The 13,144-nt window shown below is 38.1% G+C and overlaps 1 protein-coding gene across 2 annotated transcripts in view; it reads left to right on the forward strand.

The window, feature by feature from the left end:
- The window catches only part of LOC120425767 (FH2 domain-containing protein 1), an 80,924-nt gene that overhangs the window by 25,387 nt on the left and 42,393 nt on the right, over window positions 1-13,144 (forward strand). The gene's annotated exons all lie outside the window — the stretch shown is intronic.

Raw genomic sequence — 13,144 nt, forward strand, 5'->3', positions numbered from 1 at the left:
TCATTGGAAGACAAGCCTACGACCACGACCGACCAGTTCAGCAAGTGTGGTTGTGTGTGGCCCGCAAAAAGTAAACACATGCCGTTTTTACACCCCAAATGAGTAGGTTGGAGGTTTGAAGCTGCATGCACGTCGCCCGATAGATCAATGGATAGTACCTATAGTAGGATGGCCACCGATTCGCCAAACACGACCCGGCACGTTAGTTACAGAGTGCACGGCAGCAGCAGCAGCAGTTTCATTGAGGTGCTAAAACATTGGACCTTGAATAAGGGGAGGGTGCAGGTTTGTCTCGCGCGATCGAAACCCTCCCTAGACCTGGGGATGACAATTTATGCGGCGCAACTCGCTAGAATCAGGTACAAAGTTAAGTTATATAAGAGCGAGAAGAAAGATCGTGATGCAGAATTTTAAATTCGCCTTTTGTGGCAGGCAAGCCAGCTGACACACCGCACAATGGCACACAATAATTGTGGCGCCAAAATATTCGTATAAATTAAGTCAGTTAATAAATTAAGCGATTGAGAACGAGTGCCAACAAGTGTGACAAGCAATTAATAGGTGCCAGAAGAGTTAAGTGAGCGTGAAATTTTGCGTTTTGCACCGGCCTCACCTTAAATTGAATCGTTTAAGCGCTTTGTGGCATTGAACGTGCTGCATGCATTCAGGCAGGGGTCGATCGATTAAGTTTGTATTATAAGACAATTATGCACGTAAAGATTGGGCGCGACCCGCGTCTCTCCCTCGCTCGCTGGATGGCATTGAGTGGCGTCAAGTATTATTGGTTGGAAGCAATTTAGCCTTGCTGGGAATCGCCTGTTTGACGTGTGGAGGCAGGTGCCACGATGCAGGGGTGTAATCAGTTGCAACGGGGCAAATTACCGCTTGAATGGGACAATTGTTTTATAGACGGTTGGCAATTTTATTGTGTGTATTTAAACCAGGGGTGACCAAAGTATGGCCCGCGGGCCAAACGTGGCCCGCAAGGTGATTTTTTGTGGCCCGCGGACCCATTTTGAATGATCATGTAAAATGGCCCGTTGACCGGTTGTAAAGTGATTTGGTACTTTTTCAAAATTAAGTTTTATTTTAAACTTTTTTATACATTTTTTTTATTTTTTTGTGAATATCGTCAAAACTTTCATCAAACATTTTTGGAAAAATTCAAGAACGGTTAAATTTGACTTAGGTAGAAATCTGAAATAATTGCAAAAAATTTAGTATTTTAAATTAATTTGAAAGTCATAATGACCCTCAAATTCACTTTGCACTCAGAAACCTTCCCTCGGGATTCGAATTCATGACGAATAACGAATGACGAATGATGAATATTTAATTTGAATAACGAATCTGATTGACTACCATCTGATTCAGGCAGATAAAATGTTGAAATCGGAGGAATAGGACTGTTGCAAATATTTTACAATGCTTTTGTCGATCAACCTTCCCCTCCAGCCATTATTAAAAACATATTTTTCAAAAAACTTCAAAAAATCAATGGAAATTTAAATGCAATCAGCTGAAATCGTTTGAATCATTTGAGTTCGGGTTTATTCAAAAATAATGTTCTATGAATAAATATTTTTTTCTTGTATTTTTTTAAAATAATGATTGCAATTTAACTTGTTTAAACAGTTTCTAACATTTTTAAAATTGAAATGTTGAAATTCTGGCTCTCAGCGATTTATCATTAGCCACACTGAATTTGACATGGATTGTTCAGATTACATGTCACTGTTTTCGCAATATAAAAACAAAACTTTAAAATTTAATTGAAAACTCAAGTACATTCAGCTCAACACTTGTTTTTTTTCTATTACGTAAAACAATAAAATCAAAAATACCGATAGAAAACTGCCATTTGGTGTTTTCTATTATTTTGAATTGACAAGTTAAAAAATATGTATTTTTTAAAAAATATTTATATTTGTATTTTCTAGTCTTTTAAATGAAAATATCGTAACTTCATTTTGTTAAATAACATACTTTGTAAATTTGGCCCGCAAGCTCATTTGAGCTTCAAATTTGGCCCGGCCTCCAAAAACTTTGAGCACCCCTGATTTAAACGATTGAAAGATTTTAACAGATTGTGGCTGGTGTGACGCCCAACTAATGACCAATCTGATCCCAACCTCGACCAATAGATTTAAATCGGAAATAATTATTAATTTTACAATATACATATGCTGCCCCTGATCGCATAAATGTCCCATATGCATTTTCGTCGTTTTTGAGTTGTTGATGCAGATTGGTTCAAAATCGTGTGTTCTTTCAGAAAAGCCTACAACATCCAGTACCTTGTTCTAGAAATCAAAAAGAAATCCAGTTTTTTCGCGAAAACTTAACACATAGCCTTATCTTTGGGACAAACTTCAAGTGCGTTTTTCTCAATTTGCTGTTTTTGCATACGGGACATATATGCGAACATGGGCAGTATGTGCCATTCGATATATTTTGGGTGAAAATCGATGTAAATTGTTAAAGTTGGTTGAAAAAAAAAACTTTTCATACAAAAACGTTTTCTTTAAATCGCAAATAAGACAGGGTGAACTCGGATTGTTTTACGGTTAAAGTTGTTTGTCATAAAAAATTTCCTAAGAATCTCACACTTGACACATTTTCCCCATACATTTTTGCAAATTTTCCCATACAAACTTCAACGACCGATAGCTACCCTTAAACCTTAACCGATTTAGCTCAAAATTGGCACAGTTACTTATTTTTGACTAAGGAATCAAATCAGGGGGTATCTTTAAATTTTTATTGTCACTTCCAGTAAGGTTTTTTTCTTTTTATTTCTTGTTCAGATATATTTGCATACGAGCAATTCTCCAGCAAACCGGAAATGGATTTGATTCATTTTTTTTTTGAAAAAAAAAAATAATCCCAGTGTGTTTTGGAAAAATAGAAATTTTAGTTTTAAACACTTTTTTTGACTTCAGTTTTAAATGTTTAATCAAATTTTTAATTTTAACTGAAAAAATCCCGTTTTAGATTTTTCAAAAGGTTTAGAAAATTTCCAATAAAATTACCTAAGGGACATTCCATAAACCACGTGGACATTTTTTTATGCAATATTTTCAAGGATGGTCATGACTTACAGCTTACAGGTAAACGGTAACTATGCAAAAAATCATGTTTAGGTTGATGTTTTGCATCTTCAAAAAATTGTTTTTTGGGAAAATACAAATTTTAGTAATTTTTTTTTTACTTCAGTTTTTATTGTAAAACCAAATTTTTTATCAAGATAAAGCCACATAAAGTTTAATTTTAACTGAAAAGTTCCCGTTTTCGGTTTTTTTTTAAAGTTTAGAAAATTTCCAATAGAATTGATACATTGAAGATTGAACCTCTGGTTGCTAGAATCGAAGTTTTAAAAGTCTCTTCCTTATATTCCCACATTATCTAATACCAATATTTAAGTAACTAATGGTTCAATTTTCAATGTTGAAAAATGAAACATTTGTGAAATTTAATAATCTCTTCGAAAAAATATTTAAAAAAATTAGAATCAGGACTAACATTTCAAATGGGCGGAATATTGAATGTTTGAACATATATTCAAGGATGGTCATGACTTACAGCTTACACGATTATTATACAAAAATCATGTTTAGTGTGATGCGCTTTGTTGAAATTTTTCGAAAATTTCAGTTTGATTCAAAATTTGATGGCATCCTTTTTTTTTCAAGCTTAATTTCCACCATTTTCGAAAAATTAAGATTTAAAAAAGGCCTCGAATAAAATGGAACCAAGACGATGTACTTCAATGGAAAATTAAATTGTTGTCTAGGCGCCAATTTGTTCTGAAACTCTCAATCATGACTTTTCATCGCAAATTGTCGCAATCGCTCTTTCAACGCAGGGGCCATCCACACACACACACACGAGTTCACGAGTCCCTAGGGGCATCACGTTCCTCGAATTACAGCATCCTCATCAAGATAATGCTCGCGCTCGCGCTTCTATGAGTAGAGTGAGACACCATGACCACCACACTTCAGTCTCGTCCATCATTCTGAGAGCAGCGCCGCCACGATCTCCGCGGATAGGATCTCACCATCCAATCCACCATGTGCGGCCAGAATAAGGCAAACATGGCACAACAACACAACCAGTACAACAACAACAAAAAATCAATCCTTATAGGGAAAATTCAAGATTTTTAGCGGTTAGCGCATGATCCTTGTAGTAGCCGCTTTGTTTTCCGCTTTAAATCTTTATTTTTTGCGCGCACAGTCGCGTACCAAGGGTTCCAAGAGTCGTCGTCGTAGTTCACAGGGTATAATTCACACACCACACACATAAAGGCGGATGGCGTCGATGACGGCGTCGATCACCCCCCGAAGTCGACGAACCGGCTGGGACTTTGTTTATTGGCCACCAGAGCCACAGCTCACGAGACTGGCTGCTCAACGACCGACGAGGGAATGACGAGGAAGCAAAATTGTTAACTTCTAAATATGGAGCCACTTTCCTTGATCTTGGAATTGAACTCGAAAAACGACCACGGGCAGGCGTCGAGTCATGCCGTCGAACGTGTAGGCTCCATACGGCAAAGCCCACCAAGAGTCAGTGTCAGATGAATGTGTGTTAAGCGTCTTGTTGTTGTTGTTGTCGAGAATTAGGTGCGATCCGATCCGATCGATGGCGGTGGTGGTGGCGAAAATTTGGCTATTCAAATAATAACCCGTGATTATCGAATTCCACGCCGAGGCTCTCGATTGACGTTTTGGCACGCAAGAAATTCGTGCTAATTGGATCATTAGCCAATAATGCATGGATTTAGTGCGGTGATTAGGGTAGTACCCATTAAGCTTATACCCGCGTGAACAATAACAAAACAGACGAGGTCTTTTGAGCAGTTCTAGCAAGTGTTTTGAGTCATACTAATGAGCTTTTTTTGTTTTCTTTTCAGGTATTAACCAACACACCTTGTCATCCCTGAGGTAACTTTAAGTCACTTTCACTGGAAAGAGTGATCCAGCATCATCCAATCTTAATGGTTCAATGCCATTTGTCCTAATCCAAGGTGATGAGCGGGTTTAAAATTTCACTTTCTTCGATAATCGAAGACGTCTCTAACATTGAGTGACACGTTGAAAAGAAAAGAACGACATCATCGAATGGATCAAAGCGATCAAAGTGCTATCTGTAGAAAGTTGTCAATGGTCGTAAACCCCTTCTTAGTTGATATTAAATGTTGAACAACTCATCGAACACATCATCAACATTCCATCGAAAGTGAATTTGAACTTGTCATTTGTTTCAAATGTTACACTTTAAAAGTGGGAGATTTTATTTCCAATTGTCTTTTTTTATTCGCAATTTCCGAGCTCGTATTGTTGTGCTTTTGAAAATTATCAGTCATTCCAATTAGCATCTGATCTGTTGTGTCTTTGGATTAAAAATTAATTAATTATTCAACTTCTACATTTTTTTCAATTATTTTTAAGTCTAACAAAATTGACACACACAGGGAATAAAATCCAAATCCAAATAAAAATACCCATATTTTTCATGTTTGACGATTGAGGTGGTCATATCTGAGATAGGGTGATCCAAAAATCGCGTTTTTTAACGATTTTCGTTTTTTTTTTTTTTTGCTGTTATTCTTAAAATTCTCCAAATTCTTCAAATACGTCGAATTCGTCAAATTCTTAAAATTCATAAAATTGTTCAAATCCTTAAAATTCTTAAAATTTTTAAAATTTATAAAAAATTTTAGTACCAAAATTCTTAAAATTCTCAAAATTTATAAAAAAGTTTTTAAAATTCTTAAAATTATTAAAAATTTTAAAATTCTTAAAATTCTTAAAAAAATTAAAATTCTTAAAATTCTTTGAATTCTTTAAAAAAAATACAATTCTTAAAATTCTTAAAATTCAGAAAATTCTCAAAATTCTAAAATTCAAAAAATTCTTAAAAATCAGAAAATTCTTAAAATTCTCAAAATTATTAATTTTTTTGAAATTATTAAATCAGAAAAATTAAAAATAGATTTATAATGATCGATTACAATACTTGTTACTTTTGACGAACAATAAATTGGTTCCACTTTGACAGTTCAAAATTCAGGTCGCTTTGCGATCCACTTTTCAGCTCCCAGTTAGTTTTGGTAAAAAAAAAAAACATTTTCACAAATTTCTCACCACGTTCTGACGCTTTCAGCAGGAAGCCAGTACATCACGAGAGCTCAGTATGTTTTTCACTTCCAAAGCGAAATCCACTTGCCAAGAAAGACGCGCCAACAACGTTGTCATCGCGTCCCCATCATCATCTCGTTAGCCGCAGAGCCCCTTTTTTGGCGCGATGTTTTCAAGATCGAAGGATTTTTCCCTTGTAGGTTAGGTCCGGTCCGATCCGTTGGTCGCGCGAGAATAAATCAGTCTCGAGTCTCGCAACGAGCTGCGCGCGGATCGTTTGAAATTTATCAACGCGCATCGTTTTCTCTCTGTGTGACCGGACGATGAATCACTACTCAGTTCGTTCGTTCGTTCGGCCCCCGGTGGTCAATTAGAGGTACCTGTTCGCGCGGTTCTTGGAAGAACTTGTTGTTTCAGTTGACAGGTTCTCCGCGCGAGTGGGATCGTTCTAATCCCTCATTAGTGATTCAAATTTATTCATAACCGCTCTCCGTAGCTGGGGCTTTGTGAGGCTTCGCGGTTGATGCCAATTCAGTGCGGAGACAATTTCTTGACGACCGTTGGGGGACTTCTTCGTTTTCTTGTTCGGATGTTAGTGATTCCATGGAACCAATCAGCTGCAGCTTATTTCGCGGGTGCCCTACTGCTGTTCGTGGGCGTTGCGAGATTTTATCGGCATTATTAATCTGTTTCTCATTAGCAACGACTTCGCGGCGTGGCATCGACACTTTTGCGAACTTTTCGCACAGTCAGCAGGGTATCTACTAATGATCGGGTCGAGATATGAAATTAATCTTTTTTGTGCGACGCTGGGGAGAATCGACCTTCACGGTGCTTTCAAGAGCTTTCAAAAACATAATTGATCCCATCGAAAAGCGGCTTATGAGCTTAAGCCAGCATTCTCGTAAAAAAATCTTGAAAGGAACATGTCTCTGCCCTCCATTTAAATCAAATTAAAAACTTTATGAACATGCGATCACTTCAAAGTGATACAATATATGTGGTGAGAGGGGCACACACCGGGGAGGTAAAAAAATGAGTCGTAAAAAATCAATAAACAGCTTGAATAATATTGATCAAACACGGTCCACGAGGCCTGGATCACCTCTTTATAGTTAGACCTGAAAGAGAGCCCGTCGGCAACAACAGCGACGGAACTCGTTTTCCACGACGACGGTCCGAGTGAAGTAGTAGTAGCTCTCCGAAAAGGGGGCCGATACGCCGATTATTGGTGAAAATTGCCACACGGCACGCAAATTGATCGGTTACTCATTGAACACCCAACGGAACGTGTACTTTGCATGCTTGCTGTAGCTGATTTTTACGACAGAGAGAGAGAGGTGGACGGGTGCTTGCGAAAAATGACAAACATTGCATTGTAGGACCGGTGTTTGGTGGAGGTTAACCTTACGGTCAATGCAATTTATTGTGAAGGTTAATCTGGTGGGGTTTTTTTTTCGTGATGTTGTGAAATTCGATCCTACAGTTCATTTGGTGTTGATTATTAGTTTAAGATATTAATAAAATTTGAATATTATTTTTAGACTAATTTCACATGAAATAACGTGTGTAAAATGTGACAATGAACAACAAATTATACATTTTTTACCAGAGAGCAATTCTCTGAAATTTCGGTCATTCGAATTTTTTTGGTATTTTATAATCTAGCTGAAACTTTTTTGGTGCCTTCGGTATGCCCAAAGAAGCCATTTTGCATCATTAGTTTGTCCATATAATTTTCCATACAAATTTGGTAGCTGTCCATACAAAAATGATATGTGAAAATTCAAAAATCTGTATCTTTTGAAGGAATTTTTTAAATCGATTTGGTGTCTGCGGCAAAGTTGTAGGTATGGATAATGGCTACACTGAAAAAAATTATACACGGTAAAAAAAGTTTGGTGATTTTTAATTTCACTTTTTGGCACTTAAACTTGACTTTCAAAAAATCACTATTTTTATTTTTTCAATTTCTGATATGTCAATGCTGTTTAAAAAAAATGGAAGTATTGGTCGCAAAAATTTTTCAACTTCATTTTTCGATGTAAAAAGTACTTTAGTGAAATTTTGATAAAGTGCACCGTTTTCAAGTCATAGCAATTTTTAGGTAACTTTTTTGAAAAAAGTCGCAGTTATTTATATTTTAAAATTAGTGCCAATTTTTTGAAAAAAATATTTTTGAAAAGCTTTTGCTTTGTTGAACTTTGTTGATACGACCATTAGTTGCTGAGATATTGCCATGCCAAGGTTCAAAAACAGGAAAATTGATGTTTTCTAAGTCTCACCCAAACAACCCACCATTTTCTAATGTCGATATCTCAGCAACTAATGGTCCGATTTTCAATGTTAAAATATGAAACATTCGTGAAATTTTCCGTTTTTTTTTCTAAAACAATATTTTTTTAAATCAAGACAAATGTTTCAAAAGGGCCAGACATTCAATATTACGCCCTTTTGGAATGTTAGTATTGATTTAATTTTTTCGAAAAATTAAAATTTCAATGCAATTTTATTGCATGAGTTTTTTTATCAGCAATTCCACGTCAAACCAACAAGATCCAGATCAAAAGTGCTCCGATTTGGCTCAAAATTAGCATGGAAGTTCCCTGGCCCCTGACATGTGAATTGGGGTGGTCTAAGGGTGGTCCTATCCCACATAAGGTGGTCAAAAAAAACGATTTTTGCAAAACCACATTTAAGAAATATTATAAAATTCGCCTCGTTTCAAAAGAAAAATGATTAGTGTGGCTTTTTGAAAAAAGATATTTTAAAAACATAGCTGAGTACACTTACAGACAAAATTAATACTTTGTTTGGAATCACTATTAGCAATTTAAAATTGATAGTCTCTATTTTGATTCTTTGTATAAATTTAAAAATGTTTGATATTGTTTCGAAATCTTGACGATCGACTTACAGATTGTCAATTTCTAATTAGTGCGATGAACAAGAACTACAATTCTAGATTTTTTTTTGAAGGACCAATAAGCTATTGTATTTCATATGTTTATAGGACCTTATCAAAAAAATCTCTGGAATCATTAAAAACATGTTAAAAATATCTTTATTACGACGACATTTCCGATCAAGGTTGTCGCAACCTGCATAAATCCAGCCTCGTGGGGAATTTCCCAACGCCACCCTAAGGTGTTCAGAACTATTTATCACTCCCCAGCGAGCGCGTGTACTTTGGCTATATTTGCCCAAGTCACAAGGAATTTGCATAATTTGTGAACCAGCGCGCTGTTACTAATCTGACCTCAACCAGAGTGTTAGATGTCGAGTTTGCGCTGTTATGTTTGTTTACTGGATCACGCTGCAAGTCGCTCGACGGCCAAGTGTCAAGGGAAATATTTGGATTGCAATTTTAATTTCACTACCTCCCCCACCTTCCCCCCTCGTGTGTGATACCTCGATGAGATGTAGATCGAAAGCCCCAAAGCCTGTTATTCATTCCGACAGCAACTGGTGGCGCTGGCCCGGCACTTGGTGAGAGACAAACGGACAGATCGTTCTAAATGCCATGTGCAGTGCAGTGTGCATGTCCTGGGCGACCGTTATTAGGCTCTGCAAAGCCCTAGCTCTCTAAACGGATTGCAAATAAATCATTTCAAGTATGTGAGATATTTGTTCAGTTGCGTGTTATTGCCGCTGGGGGATGTTTGTGGCACACCGTGGCGAAAAAGGGTCTCCCAGAACAAGACACCTGCCTGAGTGCTGACCCAAGACCCAGCAGCGGCAGCAGGTGAGTGAAATGAATTATTTCGTTCTTCCATGAATTGATTTGCTCAGCAGCTGTGTACGACTTAATCAAGCACAATCCACCCGCTAGATTTCAACACAGCCGATTGATTCGGCGACCGTTGCTCGAGATTTCGCAAACCTTGGGGTTCAAGGCAACTTTGTAGCACCCGTATTCTAATAGTGATTTACACCCGACTGGGTGCATTTCTTCACACGTGCGGAGCGCGCGCGAGGATTAGGCAAGTACATATTTTTAAATGTGTCACTTGCTTAATTTTTCACACGAAACCGCACCTGAGACAGCCCGTCATAAGCCTCTAATCACCCAATTAATGACTTCATTAGACCTGTTGGTCAGTCACCCGAGAAGCCACCCAGCATCATGTTTTACGGTGAGGCCCGCATATTTCGGCACGCTGCATCCACTTTGAGATATCTGAGGCTAAACCGAGCTGACGGTGTCCAATTAGTCTTGAAACCCGATCCCAACTCACGATCTCCGCGCCATCATCATGTCCCCGCGGGGCTTAAACAAACCGCATCTCGGCAAACACCCTGCCCGAGACTCTGGCGTTCGGGGTTGATATCGGATCGCCGGTGCGGCGGCGGTGGCAACACGTGCTACGACGACGACCACGGTGTGTAACGCAGAAACCAAAACCACGCAAAAACGAATCTACCGCAGCTAACAGAAGATATCGGTTTAAGGAGGTAGTGTCGCGCAACAAAGGCTATGTGACATATCGGTGAGATGTTGCATAGGTTGTTACGGTGGAGCTGTGCAACATTGTAGTGGAATTTAAATTATTTTGATTGTTACCGGTTTACTTGGAAAACCAAGCGAGTCGACAAGTGGATTGCGTGTACTATAAGGAGATACATGGTTTAAAGAGTGTTTTTTAGCTACCCCTCACTGGTTATGTTTATTTAATATTTTGTCTAATTTTGTTTATTTTTATGCTGAATGTTAAAACCGTGGACTGTAATTTATATATTTGCCTTTTTTTAGTTTTTGACCATTAAAAATGTTTGGTTAAAACTTTAAAATTATTTGAAAGTATTTTTTTTAATTTAGATTTTTTTTCTTTTGAGATATTTATTATCTAATTTAGAAGAGAGATACGATTGTTGAGAGTAAAAATATCTTCATGGATAGTTGTAGTCATGCAGAGTTTATATTACAGTTCTGTACCATTAGGTCAACGGTTGGAATGCCCCAACCAGTTTCGCAAACATTAGCAAACCGTTAACAATCCAGTCGCAACACCATTCTGACTTCCATTCGAAAGGAATCCTATGAGGCAACAGTAGTTGCTGTTATGTAAACGAAGTGCGTGCACACACACACCCAATACCTGTCCTGTCCCGGTCCACGCGGAAGAGGTCGCAGGACAAGTTGTCAATTGTTTACCTTTCCTCGGGGCACACCACACGGAGGACAGGCCCTTTGTTGAAGAGGTGTGCAAACTATCGGACCGCGCGTGGACAGCCCCCAAGACGACGGACGGCGATCAAGCCCGAGATAAACGACCCCAACTCGGCACGACGAAAGGGAGGGTCTCCTCATCGCACAGACACACCATTAGTAATAAGGGAGTAAGGCACGACACAAAGTGTGCATAAATACGACTCTCACTTTCGGTAAGCCTCTTCTCGCCGTGGAAACGCGCGCGGGGGGTGGAACTAGATAACGTAATGACGTGTAAGTGAGGGTATGTTTACGTTTGTGCAGCAGCACACTTGAGCAGATTATGCATGCGCAGAGTGCGCGCGCTGTTTTTGTTTTAGGCGATGGAATTTATGGCTCTTTTATGCTTAGTCCGGCACGCCCCCACTCGTGTTTTTTGTTTTTGTTTTTGTGTGCACAATGTATTTTTTCTGCGATGGGTGCTCTTCTGGGAACGGACGAACGGAGGTGTGCTTTTATGTGCCCTTAAACACGATCGACGAGGGCGAATTTGAGGGCACTCGAAGGGTTTGATGGGTTACTAATTTAGGCAATGCGGCTGAAGTTTGATTTTAAGAGTGCCTTTGTTTTACTTTTTTCCGACCTGATCTTAAACGCTGTTGCGGAATTTTGAGTACGCCATCAAATCGGGCGTCCAATTTTACATAAAAAATGAAAAGGGTCGTACCGCCCCTCCGTCACGAGATTTTGAAAATTGGACCTAGAATTCGGGATCAGGGACCAAAACTAACCCTTAGGACAAAGTTTCACGCATCGCGAAAACGAACCATAGAGTTTGAAAACTTTGTTCGTGATTCCCATTATCATGAACGCTTGTTCACGATTTTCGGAATACATTTTTCTCCGTGTAAAGTCAATTTGAAAACGATTTAAATGATTCAAACGATAATGTTGGTAAACTATTCAAGATCATTCCCACGTTAAAAGTTCTTTAAAATAATTTAATTATTTATGTTACAGTACTTGTCCGGTAACTGGGCGTTGTTTAACTGGGCGCTCGATAACTGGGCTGCAGTCCACTTAAAAAGCAGACAAACGTCAAAAACATAAACAAACCTAAATGACCGAGGGGTCAATGGATGTAAAAATCAACTGTAATAATTAAAAAAAACGTTTTTCAGTATTTCTGAAATTTCAAGTAGGGTAGAGTAGTCATCAATGAGACACGGGGAACAATGATAAAATGGCTCTCACAAGACGTAGTTTCAACCAATCTGGCTCATATTTGGGGGAAAGGCGTGCCATAAAAGTGACTTTGGTTTTGGACGCTCCCTTGCAAAGTTATTCATACATGTTTGATTCTGGGGTGTAAAAGTAAATTTTGACTAAAAATTACATTTTCGCTCATAGGCTACCATTAACTTAAAAACTAATATTTCTCCAAATTTCTCTCGTCATTTTACAGGGCATATGTTGGGCTACAATGTCCTTTTATTAGGTTTGACCAAAAATTAGAATATACCCAGAATCCAGGGCTGTCTCATTGTTCCCCACTCTTTTCGGCCCCCCCGCATAAAGATTTCTGATGAACTTACAGTAAATTTTAACGTTACAAAACAATAAAATATATTGTCATTTTGGCAGTGCTTTAACAGTAGACAGCATCGTTTTTTAAGATAATTTGCGTCGTATTTTGGGATTTTACCATAAAAAAGGGGGGTTGTTATGCACCGGTACCATAAAAATTTCGAAATTTTTCTAACATTTTTTTTTCCAAATACGACGCATTTTACTGTTAATCTAATGTTGCATTTTTCATCCAAAAACTCGTCCTGACTATAGAAAA

The sequence above is a fragment of the Culex pipiens genome, chromosome 3, assembly GCF_016801865.2.
Source record: "Culex pipiens pallens isolate TS chromosome 3, TS_CPP_V2, whole genome shotgun sequence".
Classification (NCBI taxonomy): Eukaryota; Metazoa; Arthropoda; class Insecta; order Diptera; family Culicidae; genus Culex; species Culex pipiens.